Below are 19,063 nucleotides of genomic sequence, written 5' to 3'. Positions count from 1 at the left end.
GCTGCACCAAGCTCTACGTGTGCTCTAAAGCAGTAAGAGTCATAATTTATTAGACGGGCTAGCTAATCCGGACATGCCAATTGTATTCTGCCTGCCTGGAGAATCCAGCAAAAGAGGATTATTCCCAATGTTAATGCACTATAGTACACTGCTCAAAAAAATAAAGGGAACACTAAGATAACACATCGTAGATCTGAATGAATGAACTAATCATATGAAATATTTTCATCTTTACATAGTTGAATGTGCTGACAACAAAATCACACAAACATTATCAATGGAAATCAAATTTATCAACCCATGGAGGTCTGGATATAGAGTCACACTCAAAATCACAGTGGGAAGCCACACTACAGGCTGATCCAACTTTATGTAATGTCCTTAAAACAAGTTACAATGAGACTCAGTAGTGTGTATGGCCTCCACGTGCCCGTATGACCTCCCTACAATGCCTGGGCATGCTCCTGATGAGGTGGCGGATGGTCTCCTGAGGGATGTCCTCCCAGACCTGGACTAAAGCATCCGCCAACTCCTGGACAGTCTGTGGTGCAACATGGCGTTGGTGGATGGAGCGAGACATGATGTCCCAGATGTGCTCAATTGGATTCAGGTCTGGGGAACGGGCGGGTCAGTCCATAGCATCAATCCCTTCCCCTTGCAGGAACTGCTGACACACTCCAGCCACATGAGGTCTAGCATTGTCTTGCATTAGGAGGAACCCAGGGCCAACCGCACCAGCATATGGTCTCACAAGGGGTCTGAGGATCTCATCTCGGTACCTAATGGCAGTCAGGCTACCTCTGGCAAGCACATGGAGGGCTGTGCAGTCCCACCAAATAAATGCCACCCCACACCATTACTGACCCACTGCCAAACCAGTCATACTGGAGGAACCGAGAAGTGGTCTGTGGTCACCACCTGCAGAACCACTCCTTTTTATTGGGTCTCTTGCTAATTGCCTATAATTTCCACCTGTTGTCTGTTGCGCAACAGCATGTGAAATTGATTGTCACAGTGTTGCTTCCTGAGTGGACAGTGTGATTTCACAGAATTGTGATTGACTTGGAGTTACATTGTGTTGTTTAAGTGTTCCCTTAATTTTTTTGAGCAGTGTATAATGTATTGCAGTGTTTTCCCAACCAGGGTGCCTCCAGCTGTTGCCCAACTACAACTCCCAGCATGCCCGGACAGCCGAAGGCTGTCCGGGCATGCTGGAAGTTGTAGTTTTGCAACAGCTGGAGGCACCCTGGTTGGGAAACCCTGATCTAATGGGATATAGGCTTGGACAGTGAAGTAATCTACGCCTTTTTCTATCAGAAGGAAAGGGACAAGAGATTGCTCGTGTGAGTAGGAGAGACTCTCGGTGGAGATCCACTTAACACTTGTTGTGTCAGCGTAGCCCATAGCGGATGCGAAATACGGCGTTAAACTGTCTGTTGCATGGTGTCTCTTATCCCTCCATTGATGCCAGACTTAATCATACGCAGAACAGGATGCTGATGCCTATAGGTCCCTCTATATAGGTATAGCTTGCCCTTTGATGCTATATATTTTTTGCTCCGTCATACACTACATATATATAATTTATTTTTGCTTTATTTTCCTGTACGTAATGCCGGAAGGCATTCGACAGCAGGGTACGGAGTAGTATCTCGTAAAAATGAAGAGAGATTATGGAATGTCGTTGCTACGGCACGCGTGAGGTTAATGTACCATTATAATGGATGATAGGAGGCGACTTCCTATAATGCAGTTGTTTGGAATCTGATGATTTCTTTTTTTTTTTTTTTCTTTTTTTCTTTTTTTTTCCCCCCTTTCCTCTTTTCCCCCATGAGAAAAGCTTTGAATCATACAGATGTATAGACCGCTACTTCAATATACAATATACCCAGAAAGGCAAGCCCCATAAGTGTGTAATAATAAAAAAATATGTATGTGTACAAACGCACGTACATACATACATACACATAAACAAACATATATATATATATATATATATATATATATATATATATATATATATATATACACATAAACAAACATATACACACATATGCATACATACACACACACACACACATACATACATACATACACATACGAACAAACACACACACATGAACAAACACACACACATGAACAAACACACACACATGAACAAACACACACACATGAACAAACACACACACATGAACAAACACACACACATGAACAAACACACACACATGAACAAACACACACACATATACACACACATATACATACACACATATACATACACACACACACACATACACACACACACACATACACACACACACACACATACACACACACACATAAAATTCCACTCTTGTCTATGTACATCTGTTTATCTGTGCTCCTGTCTTTTCAGCCATACAAGTGACTGCAGCCATTGACAGATAGTGTATCATCATCATCATCACTTGTATGTTCCATAGTATTATACTGTATTGTTACCGAAGACATATGTTTAATATAGGGACCTGGCTAATTTTATTCCGAGCTGTCATTTAAGCATTATGCCTAGTCGGTAATAGCGTATTTTCTAAACGCTAAACTCTGCCTGGATGCTTTCTGTCGCACGTCTTGACATTTGGAGATGATTTATCAAATAGCCGTTTCTAGTATTGGTAGTTTTGGCTCCTATCTATGTATATGGTTAGCACCTTCCCACTATTTATGTTGTCATATGCTACCACTGTGTAGTTTTATTTTTTATTATTTGCAACTTTTCATAGCTATTTTAGTCATAACAAGAAATGCCTGCAGAACAGTCTGTGCATTTGTCGTATAACATAAAAAAAAATCCTTTAACCCTTTCTTGCCACCAATTATTATTTATTTTATTATTTTTATTTTATATTATATAATTTATTATTATTATTATTATTATTTATTATACATTTTTCATTTGGCTTTTCTTTTGCAACTGAGCATATATAAAGAGAAAATTTTAAAATTGCAAAACCTAAATGTATGTAACATAATATATAATTTTTTTTTTTTTTCCCTGCTTCCAATTTTTCTTTAACAATGCTTATTTGGGTATCATGCGTTTTCACTAACAACCACTAGAGGCAATGTGGAGTTATTGAACAGGTGGGCAGCAGCCTTGTCAGATCTGTTTCTATATATACTGTACAGAATAATGCACCTATAGATTGTTATAGGCGTTCCAAATCTTTTACCCGCATAAAGGAAGCTGAGTTTACTTCGGTTCTATAATTTTAATGTAGCGTGCGCGTAAGAGAAATGTTAAATGTGCTATTATTCCTTCAAATTTTGTCTCGAAATCTTAATAGGTTTGCAAGTAATCAAGCAGACAACCACCTTTTTGGTGTGTGTGTGTGTGTGTGTGTGGTGTGTGTGTGTGGGTATTTTATTTTTATTAAATATTTTTTTTATTTTTATTTAAAAAAAAAATCCTCACATATATGGGAATAGACATTTGGGCATTGTAAAGCTGTAGCAGTTTGACCATTTTTAAAACAGATGTTTGCTGAGAGCTGCATGTAAATGAGGAGAGGAATCCTATAAAATGTGCATTACAAATAAGCGATGGGAATGTTTATTTAACTTGCCTTTCTCCAGGAGCGACAGGTTCGTGTTGTCTATGTGAAGTCTGTGCCAGCAAAAGCTGCCGACATAGACCTTGTATGATATATAAAGAATATACAGTGGTGTCCTAGTAAATGCAGGAGAACCCTCCAGCCCTACAGTGGTAGCTTGGGTGTTCTCTAGAAGGTGTTGAATTTGCCACAACATGCTGTGCAAATGTGTCAGTGTGGTACAAAATTGAACCTTCCTGTTGTTTCTCCAAGAGCCGGGTTGAGTCCCTGAAGGACCAAAAGGTATGGATGTCATAAATGACAGATGGGGCAGGCTTTTAAGGTGGTCTTACACTGACATGACATCTCCAACTGTTTGACTATATAGTCCAGAGACCCTTTTAACGTAGACAAATTGTCAACATTTGCTTTAGTGATTATCAGGAGATTTACCTGGTGCAAACTCCTCACATTTATATTATCTTAATGAGAAATCCTACTGACGTGATTTTATTTTATATTTTTTTTCACACTTTCTGTGTCTTTGCCGTAGGAAATGGAGAACGCAATTGTGTGAGCTTAAATATCTTAATCAATATTTCACTTTTTGGGGGCATCCTAATTGTTTGTAAATAAACAGTTTAGTTAGCAGATCTATCCAGAGGGCCTGGGGCTGCTATAATGTGTTGGGATTATGTGTTCTGGTGCTTTCCCGTTGGCTCACAGACTTGAGTGAATGGCTTCAAGTTTTAGGGATGGTTCACACACTGTAGTTTTGGATCAAACCAGTAGTGGACACAAAGGGATGTTGTTGCTGGATCCATAAAACTACATTACGGGGGGGGGAACTACAGTAGTGTCCTTCTTGGCCAAGACCAGGAGTGGTTTTAAAAGGAATGAGACATCTAAAGGAAGGACTTATACTTCCTACTTGATCCGCCTCTGACTTTGGTTTAAAAACTGCTGTAGATTTTTTTCCAAACAAAATGCTGGGTGTAAAAATAACCTTTCATGTAGTTTTTGATGCCTGGTGACCATAGGAAGTGTCTCTCCAAATCTCATATCTGTTTGGGTTTTTTCGCTTATCTTTGGCATGTTCAGAATTCAGTTGCTCTTTGCCACCTTCCTCTTCCCAGTATGTGTCTTTACAATTCATTGGTATTTCTCATGTCCAAGATAAGATAAAGCTGCTCTCTGGTTAGTGCTGCCCAATTTTTTTTTTTTGGACACTTCTCCTGATTTAGATGTCATTTGTTCTTTGCCAAAAAGAACAATTTGTATGTTGCGTTGTAGGTCATTCAGTTAGTGTTTTTGGCTTGTGTTGCTGTCCCCTTCTCTCCCCCCACCCGACCTGTACGACCACCTCCTCTGGTCTCTAGAATACGTGCTGTTTGTTTGGTAACAGACCCTGATAGTACAAGCTGTGACCTGCAATCATCCCAGGATTTCCTGCTCCAAGCCTCTTCTCTTGCGATGCCTTAAGGCGGCCTGTATGCTTGAAGTGTCAGGTGTAACTGAGGCTATTTTAACACTTTGATGATTGCCTGTGAAAAATCCCAATGACTTATCATGGATATCAGACTTTCAGTGCTTGGTGGAAACCTAGATTTTTTTTTTTTGTATGTTTAGCTGACATTTAAAATTTGGATTGTAATGTATTTCATGTCTATCGACAGTCCTCTACAGAGCTTTTAGCATAGAAGGTGTAGCTGAAGAGAATACAACGTGCATGGCTCGATGTTCTGAGTACATGGTGACGTTCTTCTAAGCAAATGTTCCTGGTCATTCAGTATTTTTATTGTGCGCGGACTGAATGACTGGAACAGTTGCCATTGTTTCCTGTCATTAAATAGTATAGCTTTTTATTGAACAATGAACAACTGTGACCCAGCATTGACAGACAGATCACGTTGAGAAGGAAGGGGCTGATGAACGCTATTCGATGAAGGATCGAGAGATGACGGGCGAGAAAGATTAAACTCCTACATTGTTTTTGCTGTAAAGGTATTTAAGTGGCTCTGTTTATGCAGTTCAGCACCAGGAGCCCTGACGCCCCCCCCCCCCCCTTCCTCCGTAATGTGCAAACATTAGGTCTTTTTTTTTTATTGAACATCTTGAAAAATGAAGTATCTGACAGACATTTTAAGTGATGCATGGAACAATCAATTACCCTCCGTGTACCCCTTTTTGTCGTCAAGCTTGGCTAGTCATTTCTACCATCGAAAAGTAAGATGCTCATTTTGCATTTTATGCAAGATGCTCCTTGTATCCATTACTTGCTTTCCAGGCACGAGCTATTAGTCTATCTGATGTTAACGTTGGCCGTATACGCCTTCCATGTTTGCAACCAGAAACCCTTCGATAACCATGAATTGGGGTGGTGGGAATATCGGTTGCTTTCAGGGGACCTTTCCCTTCCATTATTGATTCCTCCTCACGACCACCTCTTTTGACTTGACTGCATTAGCTTAACCTATACCACAGGAAGAGTTGTTTACGAATGTATCCATTCTGTGACTAACATCCATTTATATAAGTTGGAGGAGAAATAGGAGACCGTAGCGTATCGATTGGGATCATATAGAAGCTGGTCACTGCAAAACAGTGGTCTCTGGGGCTATACAGCGAGAGAGAGACTTTGTAAGATGTTGCCATAGAAACACAGCCTTGCTTTGACGCTAGGTGGAGAGCCTGTCAACATATTGGCATCAAAGTGGTTAACCCGTCTTAGACAGAAACACCGTTCCTGTATGCTGCATTAGTGCGGTGGGAAAATCTCAATGCAAATTCTTAAAAAAATTTTATTACGGTTTTATTTTTCTGCCTACCTTCTCCTTTTTTATATGTGAATGATCATGAAAAATATATATATTTGGCATATTGTACTAGCTGCTGCATGTCGTATAACATGGCCTTGACTGTGTGTTAGTGACGGTAAAGTGACATATATCTTGACTTGCAATGAAAAGACTGATAAAGAACGGTCGTTATTGTGTGGTGCAGATTGTTTTGTGACAATCGTTGAAGAAAATAAAAAATTCTCAAAGGCAAAGTTTTCGGCCATAAAACGTCTGGACAATTTTTTTTTTTTTGTTAAACCTCTTTAAATACGTGATGATCAATACTTACACTTCCTTCTGTGAAGTATTTTTAGGTGTTGGAAGGCATTTGGTTGTGGTCGGCGGCAATAACTTTATGTATACGTGCTTCCAATTGAAATGAAAACCTTCAATTGTTGAGCATTAACTCTTATTACTGTAACCTTTTTTAAGGGATGGTGGCCGCAGCAAAACCTTGTGTAAGGACTAAACATGGCGTCTTTTATATGGTTCTTCTTAACTTTTTTTCTGTAGTCTGATGTTCATAGCATTGTTTCCCAACCAGGGTGCCTCCAGTTGTTGCAAAATTACAAGTCCCAGCTTGCCCGGACACCCCTTGGCTATCTGAGCATGCTGGATGTTGTAGTATTGCAACAGCTGGAGACACACTGGTCCTATAGTTTCTTGTTGAGTAACCTCCTAAAGACACATCTGTTGAGTGGGGCCTCTTCATCCAGCACTTGGTGATTTTGGACATTAAAGTAGCCCACGTACCCAACGACCTATCTTAGACTGTATTCCTAGGAGAATATGGTAGGGCAATGCCTAGGAAAATGAAGTTACTTTGAGCCCAGTGCCTTTGTTTCACTAAATCTATTTTGAAAATGGTTGTATATAAGTTATTATTTGCTATAATATTGGCAGATATAGAACATGACACAAGTTCTGCATACTAGAATGTTAAAATCTGGTAGAACAGTGGGGAGCACCCTTAGCAACCACCAAAAGGGTAGATGCAGTTATTCTCCAAAATAAATGAATGCTTGTTTTTTACTGCCCCTACTGGAGATAGCATACATCCCTTTTTAAACCATTGTTCAACTTTTTTTTTTTTTTTTTTTTTTTTTTTAAAAGCCTTGAAACCCTACTGGGGATTATATGCCAAGCCAGAATCTCTACCAGAAGGGAGAGTAAACCATCTGTACATGGCTGTTTTGGGGTTCTTGCCTCTTGACGATCAAGAGGGTGCTAGTGACTAGGTAAAGGGTCTATTATGTTGGTCATACTGGATAACGTCTCCTCGAAGAGACCACCGAACTGGCATATGTATTTTTATAAGCCATGCAATGCTCAAGGGGAGGGATAAAAAGTATACGAAGTGTTCTATAGAGCAATTTTTGCATACTCTATTTTATTCCTATAGAGCTTTACATCTTCGGCAATCTCCTCAAAAAGGCCTACCCCCTCAGTTGGTATGGCCTGTACGTTTTTGAAGGTGGACTTTGTCAGTGCTTGTTTAGTATTTCTTATGGTTCACAACCTGCTACAGATATTCTAACCAAATAATTCTGTAAAGCTTTCTTGAATGGCTTATCTATAGTATGTCATTCTCTTCATAACCTTTGTGACCTGTGTTTTTCTTGTCCCAGTTTTTTTTTTATATTTGATCTGTTAATGGGTCTGTAGTTCAGATCCTTTCAATGGTCTGTTACTAAAACAAGTCATCCTTCCGGGAGCTCTTTCGAGGTGGACTACTGGAATTAGCACTGCTGAGACAGTCCGGCTTGGAGGTGAGTGGTGACTGATCTTTCAATCCCAGACAGTGACTCCCTGTTTTTATTGCCTTGTCCTGAAGATCAGACCTTTCACCCTCGCCAGTGAATTTCAGGTCATGCTGTTCAGCAGGCGTCTGTTCTTTCCAAAGAATGTAATCTTCTGTTGAGTAAACTTCTGATAAGCGGTAATGCAGGGAGCAGTCTGTGGTCCTCCTAATACCTTGTTTCTCATGGGTTTGCATTCTCTCTCCCCCCCCCCCCCTTATTCTACGTATGTGTCTTACAGTGTATTTTGATGCCTATAGTTTGACGCCCTGTTATATTTGATACAATTCCTGTTATCCTAACTGTGTCTATAACAGGAGCCATTGTTCCTTTTTACTAATGTAGGACTATTGAATATCTTATAAAGGCCTTAAAAAAAGTCAACTACAAGACTAATTTTTGTTACTTCTGATTGTCAATGATATATTCCATAGGTTTTTTTTTCTATGAAAATGGCTTAAGCGTCTTGTGCATTACCCGTATTATGAAAAATGGGGAATACATGCTTCAGAGCTGCTGTTAGTAGATGGATTCCCTTGTCATCTGCCTACAAATAATGGGTTTATTTATTTATTATTTTATTTTTTATATTGGTTGCACGTTGCTGATTAAATGGTGCCATAGATTTCCTGAAAGTAATCAGATCATTGTTGATCAGGATGTGAAGGAATCGGGCAGCAAGTGTTTATTATTCAGCACCCCCATAGGCAGAATAAAGCATTTCACCCTTCTAATTTCCAATAAGTGGCTTGTCTGTCCGGGCATGCTGGGAGTTTTAGTTTTACAACAGCTGGAGGTTCACAATTTGGATACCCCTTGTCTATGTAATTTATTCTCGGGCCAGTTCATCCGTAGGCTTTTTTGTTGCCCCTCTGCACTCCAGCTGATTCTTGATGCCCCAATACTTTATCACTAAACTATTCAATTCTTAGTTTCATGGATAACAAACAACTAGGTGGGCCAGTTCATGATATAGTAAAGCTTGGTTCACACTAGTCTGTTTTACAGTCACAAGTCCCACCCTGACCCAATGCTCTTGCTGGGACCTGTAGCCATATTTCAGGTGCAGAAATGTGTCCATAATATCCTACTGTAAATCAAGTCCAAGAGTGGGTCAAATAGTGGCAAAGCACCATAGACATGAGTGTTGTCCAATCTCGGCAGGCATCTTGCGACCATTTCTTGTCTTGTTGATCCAATAGTTGCTTCTTCCTTATCCATAAATGTGCAGTTTTAGTTGATTCAATTGTCTCCCTTGGGAATATGGTATCAGCCAGGCATGTTGAAATACAGAATGCCCAATGCTTCTTACCCCAAATGTTTGCCACTGGGGAAGCATTGGCTTGCCCAAATAGACCAGGTTGTTGACCAATGGTGTAGAAATTGGCACGTTTGGACCCATCTTAAAGGGGTACTCTGCCGCTAGACATCTTATCCCCTATCCAAATAATAGGGGATAAGATGTCTGATCGCGGGGGTCCCTCCACTGGAGGACCCATGCGATCTCAGCTGCGGCACCCCAGACATCCGATGCACGGGGCAAAGTTCGCTCCATGCCGGATGACTCGCGGTGTGTGGCGGAGGTTTGTGAAGTCGCAGCCATGCACCCTCAATGCAAGTCTATGGGAGGGGGCGTGACAGCCATCACACCCCCTCCCATAGACTTGCATTGAGGGGATGTGGCCGTGATGTCACGAGCCTCTGGCACTGCACCAGATGCTCCAAATGAACGCCAGGTGCAGCAGGGAGACCCCCGCGATCGGATCTCTTATCCCCTTTCCTTTTGGATAGGGGATAAGATGTCTAGAGGCAGAGTACCCCTTTAAGTACTAGAATAATTATTTTTCATTAAGACAACTAGAGATGTAAAGGAAAGTATGTACGAGAATCTCTGTACGAGAGATTAGTGACAAGTTTGTCAAACATTCTACAGGGGTTAGATCCACCGGCTCAATTAAGTTTTCCTAAAATTACAAAAGTGAAGTGGAGAATGAAGATTAGCAAGGGTGCGAAAAGTGAAGATGGGAAACAGAACCAGCCTGGCTGTCAACCTTCTCTAAGCAAGTTCAGAAGCGCTGACTATGTTGCCAAAGGTCAGCGCTGTCAGCCAGATGCACTATTCCTGTGCCTGTCATCGGAAAATTACCTGTGCCTGGTCTGTCTCGACAGTTGAAAGGCTTTCTGTACAGTTATGGATGGATGTTGGTCCTGAAGTACTTGTTTTTTCTTTGAGCATTAATCCTCATCCATCTCATTGTACTTTGGAAATAGTATATGTTTTCCTGCAGGCAACTCTGTATGTTTTTCAGTAGAAAAGTGGTTTTTCAGGAATGGAAAGACTCTCTCTAATGTTTCTCATCTATGTTTAGTGTATGTGATGGGAAAGCTCTTTGCACGAATACTGAACATATGTATTGTGCCCTATTGACCTATAAGGTTTTCTTTAGTACAATCCGTATATAATATGTAACTCCATTAGGGTTAGCAAACAAGGTGAAAGCCAGCTCACCCCGCCCCAGACAGTAGAGCACGGATCCGGGCGCTGGACGGCACCAGCCAATGAGGAAATGAAAGAGATCGGATCCAGCTCAATGCAGGTAAAATCGGGTTTAATCCATAGGACAAGGAAGGAACAAGTTACGCGTTTCAAGTGCTGCAAGCGCTCTTAGTCATACAACAAATGCATGTTACAAGTCGGCTTAAATAGGCAGTGAGGTAATTACAGCCGGTCACAGGTCATGTGACCGGCAGGAATTAACCCCTTACAGGTAAATAGGGGCAGTGTAAAAACATAAGAAATATACTTCAAGTATCAAAACACCCATCGTTTTGATACTTGAAGTATATTTCTTATGTTTTTACACTGCCCCTATTTACCTGTAAGGGGTTAATTCCTGCCGGTCACATGACCTGTGACCGGCTGTAATTACCTCACTGCCTATTTAAGCCGACTTGTAACATGCATTTGTTGTATGACTAAGAGCGCTTGCAGCGCTTGAAACGCGTAACTTGTTCCTTCCTTGTCCTATGGATTAAACCCGATTTTACCTGCATTGAGCTGGATCCGATCTCTTTCATTTCTCCATTAGGGTTAGTACTGTTTTACCATGAAGTCAATGTGCATGGTATCCAGTGTTGTCATTGCAGATAAGCACGACTTATATAGTTTATTTATTGTTTATCGAATGCCAACATATGCCTCTGTGCTGTTCAGATGTTACCACTCTTCACATCAATCTGTCCCCTGTCTAATCCCTAACTCACCAGATCCAATATTATGGGATTCCAATTTATAAACATTTATTATTATTAAATTTTTGAAAGAGAACCCACACATACATGGGGAGAACTTAAACTTCATGCAGGTTCCCATGTTCATACCCAGGACATCAATGTTGCAAGGCAAAAGTACTAACAGCTAAGATGATATGCTATAGTATGTATAGCATGCCATTCTTCACTTTACTCTGTGACGTGGTGTCAATGGGCTTCCCTTTCATATGTACACAGTGTTGCCTCCTGAATGTTGTTCTACATTTAAAGGGATGTCTGGGGAGAAACGGCCCTCCCTGTTCTGCTCTGTTGCTTTCTTACACCCTTTGCATGTTTTTAGAAGTATACATGTTGTGGTGACATCATGCCGCAATTTTTTGCCACGACCTGCTACCCTACCAGTGTACTGAAACCGGAGTGCCGGACGCTGTCTTTTCTACTTGCATTTGTATCATGCCGCAATGGAACATGGCATGCAGACATGGTTTTGCCCATACTCGATTATCATGGCTAGCACCAGCCCTTCTCATCTTGGTAGATATACTTTTGAGGCATGTGGAGGGTGGAAGTGAATTCCAGGACCTTTTCTGCTTCCCGAACAACTGCTTATAACTTTTCAGCAGCAGTTCAGTGCTTAGTGTAACTATTTCCTTGCTGTTTAATTTCTGCTAACCTTGCAAAGCCAGTGCATCAATAACCCGTTCTCCCTCCACATTCCATTTATAGTAGTGTACTGTAAATCATATCCCAGAATATTAGCAGCCTGTTTAGTTCAGTGTACCTTTTTTACCAGTGCTATTTGTTATAAGAACTAGATGTATTTACTGTGATTGGCTAGGCAACTGAGGGAAGATATCTTCTATGTGTATTACTGGCAAATCTCCCACCACTTCTGCTGCCCACTGTGAAATGGAGAGAATGAAAACTGTGCACCATGTTGGGGATTGTCAAGCGGTCAATAACAGCAATGTGGGCAGTAAAATTACCTTTTCACCAGGAAGGCTTAAACTGTGCAGGAATCTTGCAGCAGAATTCTGGCTCAGTTTGTGCCCATTATGCAAGCCTAAGCGTGATATCGTTTTGGACTTAGCACAAAAGATTCTATAATGTACTACGCATCACACATGCAAGTATTTTTTGCACCAATTTGCTGCATTTTCTATACCATTTTTCAGTAGTACTTCGTCTCTGCTAGAGTAGACTTTTACAACCAAGGTCACATCACTTACTCTGCTACAAGTCTTATCCTTGGGTATTTTACTTAAACTCTGCCAAATCCCTTCTAAATCCTCTGGATATTGTTGTGACCACATACTTTGGTGAGAGAGACGGCTGTAACTGATTTAAAGTGGACTTTGGTCAGCCTGAAACGTATCTACAAAAGTAACTGGCTGCGGTGTCGTGTTAAAATGGGACTCCATCCAAATATCTTGGCCTGATGCCCTTCATATAGGTTGTTTAAAGGTTGTTTTTTTTTTTTTATAACTTTATTTTTTTATTTTTTTCAAATATTTTTTTAATCTGTTTCAAGTTTTCAGAGGTTTAAAGTTAGAAGCCTCTAGTGCCATTTTCCTTTAAAATTACATTAGAAATTGGTCTTTATATAGAAAAAACTACTATGTAAAATGTATGGTGGACTGTAAATCCATCACATGAAACCTGGTCTGGATAAATGTGATGGTCTTCTCAAAGAGGTGGTCATCTATAGAGTTTTCACTGTGTGTTATGCCTGTGCAGGGTTCTGGGTAGATCCATCTTATCATAAGCAGGATTGTCACTGAGAGAGAAAAAAAAATTAGAAGGCTTAAAATAGTAATTTTGTTTTTGTTCACATTTTTAAAGGCTACTTGGGGAGTGTTCATATATTCCCAGCATATTTATCATGCAGTGTGCAGGCGCCAGATGAGGTTAAAGTGTAAATCCAAAGTTGTGTTCCTGCCCGATCTTAATCTCTAGGGTGGTGAGACACAGATCACACTGGGCCCTACAGTTGCCAAGGCAACCTACCACTCTCAGAAAAGTTCTGTGCACGAGTCCTTTTCTGACTGAACAGTCTGTGTCCCCCCCAGGCTTGAGCTGAACATTTGGGCTCACAACTTTAGACTTCTTTTTAAGTGCAGTCCATTTCAGCTTATTGGGCAAGGATGGGAAGTCTTCTGGTGCAAAATATCCAGTTTGTAGCATCCAGCGTTTCCATCTCAGACAGTGCCAGGTTACCGAACATAAGTGAACCCAGCCTTTAATGGGGTATTCTGCCCCTAGACATCTTAACCTCTATCCAAAGGGTAGAGGATAAGATGTCTGATTGCGGGGGTCCCTCACAATTTAGCTTCGGCACCCTAGACATCCGCTGCACAGAGTGAACTTCGTGCCATGCCGGATGACTTGCGATGCGGGGTCACGCCCCCTCCCATAGTCTTATATTGATGGGGTGTGACCGTGAAATCCCAAACCTCCGGTGCTGCACCCGATGCTCTGAACTAATGCCTGGTGCAGTAGGGAGATCGCAGAGGTCCCCAGTGGCGAGACCCCTGCGATCCGACATCTTATCCCCTATACTTTGGATAGGGGATAAGAGGTCTAGGGGCAGAGTACCCCTTTTAAGCGGCAGTATTACATCTTACCTGATAGTTCTCCCAAGGTAGCATTAGAGAGCACTGAAGATATTCTACTCCATGTTCATATTTAGACATCTTTTCTTTGTTTTGCTATTTAGAGTTCTGTTATGCATAGGTTGTCTCTCTAGAGTGCTCTCCGTGCACATGAGACAATCTTATTTACCTATAAAAGTCCCTACAAGTATGCACTAGGCAACAGTGTTGTCTGTTTTAAGAATCTTTTGGGTTTTGAACTCCCGTGAATAGACCAGATTGTAAAAAGACTGTCTATATCTGAAATCGGCCCTGTAGTTCATCTTTCTGCATGTGCTTGTCATGAAAATTCCAATTTTACATAAGCGAAATCTCCATAATTTTACAAGAAAAAGGTCATTCTGTTGATTCGATGAACTCCATAGAATTCTCTTTACAGAACTGAGGCCCAGCTACATAAACAGCCTTTTGTTTTTCTGTTTTCACTGTTAACCTGTCATTTCGGCGCTTTGAATTGCTCCTCAGGCTTGGCGTTGTGTTCGAGGTAAGACAGTCACATGGCCGCCTGAACAATGTAATCTGTGGATACTATTGAAAAGAAAACATCATTCACTCCTAAATCCTGTTAATTAGCTTTTTTATTATGTGCCTTGTAGGTTTTGACCCCTGTACGTTGGCTTTTATGCCAGCCTGCGCTAGGAGAGCCAGGCCTTTACCCACATGGTCTGCCACTTATTGTCCTGTAATAATCAAGTCTTTTGTATGACGCTGGCTTCAGATCTCCTTGGATTTTTTTTATTTTTATTTTTTTTATACCTGGTTCTTCGGGGAAAAAAAAGGTGTTCAATGAAAAACTCTTTTTGAAGTGTTTCCAACAGTCTCGCAAACAAAGCGGAATTCCTGCTAGGATAATGTTACTATACAGTAGCATGGAAGGCGTCTTGTACAGGGGGAGTCCAGAGGGAGGAAGAAGAGAAATATAAATATAATTTGTAGTTTGTGTTATCTGTTAATAACTGGAAGTAAGATAGCATGTCTTATGATGGATAATTTAGTATTCACATTGGTTACACTTTGCAAATAATTGAGAAGATTTACTTTGCAATGCGTGCCAGAATTCTGGCTTCAAAAAAAAAAAAAAAAAAAATATGAAAAAACTGGCACACTTTTTGCACCTTTGTTAAAAAATAAAATAAAATAAAAAAATAAAAATAAAAATAAAAAAGTGTGAGCATAGTGTCACGGGTATTAAAATTGATCAGAGCTACTATACTACACCTTTTGTAAGATAAAGGTGTAAATGGTTTATCCAGGGTTAGAAAAAACATAGTTGTTTTTCTTTTCAGAAGCAATGGCCTTCTTTAGTGTGTGTGTGTGTGTGTGTGTGTGTGTGTGGTATTGCAGCTCTGTTTCATTGAAGTGATTGGAGCCAACTTGTAATGCCACCTACAACCCGAGGACAGTGGGAGGGAGGAGTTATTTATGCTTTTTTTTTTTGGGGGGGGGGGGGAGGAGTTATTTATGGTTTTCTAATTCTAGATAACCCTGTTAACTATTTCAGCAGTGGAAGGGTAGATTGTAATAGAGCAGGGGTAATCTATTTACTGTGTTTCTTAGGTCCTGTTCACACCTTATTTTTTGGGTTATATTACCAGTAAATGCTTGGATATTTGTGAAAAAAATATAAGGAAGAACCCCACAGCAGGCCCATAGACTTAGACGGGCCAAATGTAGTCTACAAGTAATTCCCAAATGTATACTCTACGCATTGTAGTATGACATACCATTTTGCTGGTATCACTATAGAAATTGGCGATGTTGACAAAAATTTTGAAATGAATGAGGCTTTATACCACATAAACACAAACATTTGCGCTTGTCCACAGCGGGGCTCCTAAAAGAGATAGATATGTATGCAGATGGGTACTCTTTCCTTCTGGAGAGAGAGTTCTGGCTTGGCATTAATCCCGATTAGCTTTTTATATTCCTTAACTGGAGCTAAGCTGATACCAGGGAACATCGCCTGAAAAGGTGATTTAATGAGCTGATTTGCATATATATATATAATATATAATCTATCTATATCATATATATGTTAGGAGTAGCCGTATTAGTCCGGTGATGCAAAAAGCAAAATCATCGGTAGTTGCAGTATCTTGAAATACCTTTTTTATTGGACTAACAAGATTATGTAGAGACAAGCTTTCGGGATTCCTCCCTTTATCAAGTCATAAGCATTTCTGAGCTCACAAGGAGAAAACACATGTTCTATCTCACAAAATATGCAGGGGTTAAAACAACATATGTGGAGAATGGACATTAAGTTGGGCCATACATTTAAGGCCCAACTTAATGTCCATTCTCCACATATGATGTTTTAACCCCTGCATATTTTGTGAGATCGAACGTGTGTTTTCTCCTTGTGAGCTCAGAAATGCTTATGACTTGATAAAGGGAGGAATCCCGAAAGCTTGTCTCTACAAAATCTTGTTAGTCCAATAAAAAAAGTATTACAAGATACTGCAACTACCGATGATTTTGCTTTTTTTTTTTTATTTTATTTTTTTATATTTTATAATATTATAGAGATATTATTTACATATATTATCTCCTTTTTGTGTACACATGTTCTCACTAGGGTCAATAATTTTGATAAGTTACCTATCAATATGTTTTGGGGTTATTGGAAGACACCAACACTAGCAAACAAGCAAGACATATTGAGCAAGAGTGTCAACCATTGGCTGGCCATGGATGGAGAATCTTCTGAGCAAAACCTGGAGTATCCAAGTGTTAAGTGATATTTTTGCTACATTATTCTCTATTGAAATGGTGGTAGTTTGCTTTTATATATATTTATATAGGTAATGAGGCGCTGCCAAGGGTAAGCATGCTAATGCACCATGGTTAGCTATGTGTTTGTTTTTTTCTCGCTTTCCCTCTTGTGTCGACTGCACTTGGCAGTAAATCTTGAATGTGTACTGAGACTTAAGAATAAATGGGGTTTGGTTGCATAGAGGGAGCAATGCATCAGGAAGTCAGGCGTGCCGAAGTGACTGGCTGAAGTGCAAAACCACTTGATCAAATGCCCCATCAGCTCCATCTCCTCTCTGCTCAGGAGGCCCGTGGAGCGTTGCCGTTCTATCTTCAAGAAGAAGTTCATACACAGTGACACAGCGATGCAGAATGAATCCGGAGCCTGTGCACTGCTCACTGCCACATGATGTATAGGCTGACACTTGGCTCCGCTGTGCTGAGACTTCACCTTTTTACCCTGACCAAAAAAATATATATAAAAAAAAAATCCCTTCTTATACCGGTTTAGCTGGTCTTCTCCCGTAGCCAGATAAAAGGCCGGTTGATGGGTTTTGACTGTAATGTGTAATCTCTTTGCACATTTGTGCGAAATTCATTTTTTATTTTTACATATCGCTTTTCATTTCAAACAGCGTTTAGGAACAATGATCTACCAAAACCCCAGAGACTTCCCACTGTAATTTGTAGCACCTGAGATCAGGAGAAATTGTGATATTCGCAAAACAGCGGGAATTCAGAGCTAAATTCCATACATCTGCCGGACGGGGAACATTGCTTTTACGGGATATAAATTGGGCAGATTGGCCATTTCGACTGGAGACGTGACTTGAAATGAGCAAAATGACGCTTCACATCTGTTACAATGACACTCTTACCTCTGCTGGGTGCAAACTGCAAATGCCTCTCTAGATGCCAATTTTATTCTGTGGTGGAGAAGGTTCCTGGAGACTGTTATTTTTACCACCACATTTTAAGAAAATGTAGTAATGGATTTATAGTTGCAAACTTTTAAAGCCTAAAAGCAAAAGTTTGTTTTATTTTATTATACTATACAAAAAGTTAAAGGGGTATTCCGGCCAAAAACATCTTATCCCCTATTCAAAGGATAGGGGATAAGATGTCTGATCGCGGTGGGCCCGCCGCTGGGACCCCCCATGATCTCCCTGCAGCAGCCCACATTCTATGCGTGTCTGCGTCTGCTTTTTCTGAAAGCTCCGGGCTTCCAAGACGGGGACGTGACGTTACTATGGGAGAGGTTGTTGCTGCCGTTACGCCCCCTCCCATAGAAATTAATGATTGGGGCGTGACGTCACGTCCCCGTCTCGGAAGCCATGAGCTTTCAGAAAAATCAGCCACTGCCACGCATAGAATGCAGGCTGCTGCAGGGAGATCGCGGGGGGTCCCAGCGGTGGGCCCCCCGCGATCAGACCTCTTATCCCCTATCCTTTTGTATAGGGGATAAGATGTTTTTGGCCGGAATACCCCTTTAATGTATTACATAATACAAATGCTGTTGGTGAGTAAGGGTGTGTTCCAGGGGTCAAGCCCTGCAGGAACGCGTGGAAACTGAGTTCCTGCACTTTTTCCACTGCAGGAACACCATTACCATTAGCAGGACCAGTCCTTGAGTGGAAAACAGGTCATAAATAGAGGACCTGTATATAGGAAAAACACACAGACCTCTGTTTTTTTAAATCCACCTATCTTAGTGCTGTTTTTACCCTTTTAGGGCCTATTCACACTATGTATTTTTCAAGTGGAATTCTGCTTAAAGGGGTACTCCGCCCCTAGACATCTTATCCCCTATCCAGGTCCTGCTGCTGGGGACCCCCGGGATCACTGCTGCGGCACCGTACTATCATTACTGCATAGAGCGAGTTCGCTCTGCACGTAATGACGGGCAATACAGGGGCCGGAGCATCGTTACGTCATGGCTCCGCCCCTTGTGAGGTCATGGCCCGCCCCCGTCAATTCAAGTCTATGGGAGGGGGCGTGGCGGTCGTCACGCCCCCTGCCATAGACTTGCATTAAGGGGACGGGCCGTGATGTCATGCGGGGCGGAGCCATGAAGTCACGCTGCTCCGGCCCCTGTATCGCCCGTCGCTACGCACAGAGCGAACTCTCTCTGTGCAGTAATGATGGCGGGGTGCTGCAGCAGTGATCCTCTGGGT

The 19,063-nt window shown here is 41.1% G+C and overlaps 1 protein-coding gene across 7 annotated transcripts in view; it reads left to right on the top strand.

Annotated features, from left to right (window-relative positions):
* Positions 1-19,063, top strand: part of PCDH1 (protocadherin 1) — a 242,701-nt gene that overhangs the window by 41,661 nt on the left and 181,977 nt on the right. The window contains exon 1 of one of the 7 annotated variants that reach the window (XM_056517045.1): positions 5,555-5,576. The exons of the other annotated variants lie outside the window; for them this stretch is intronic. The gene's annotated coding sequence lies outside the window, so the exon portion shown is untranslated. Of the gene's footprint in view, positions 1-5,554; positions 5,577-19,063 lie in introns of those variants that run through there. 7 annotated transcript variants of the gene reach the window in all.

This window comes from Hyla sarda, chromosome 4, assembly GCF_029499605.1.
Source record: "Hyla sarda isolate aHylSar1 chromosome 4, aHylSar1.hap1, whole genome shotgun sequence".
Lineage (NCBI taxonomy): Eukaryota > Metazoa > Chordata > Amphibia > Anura > Hylidae > Hyla > Hyla sarda.
Note: the sequence above shows the minus strand (reverse complement) of the source record. Positions and strands in the feature narration are given on the sequence as shown.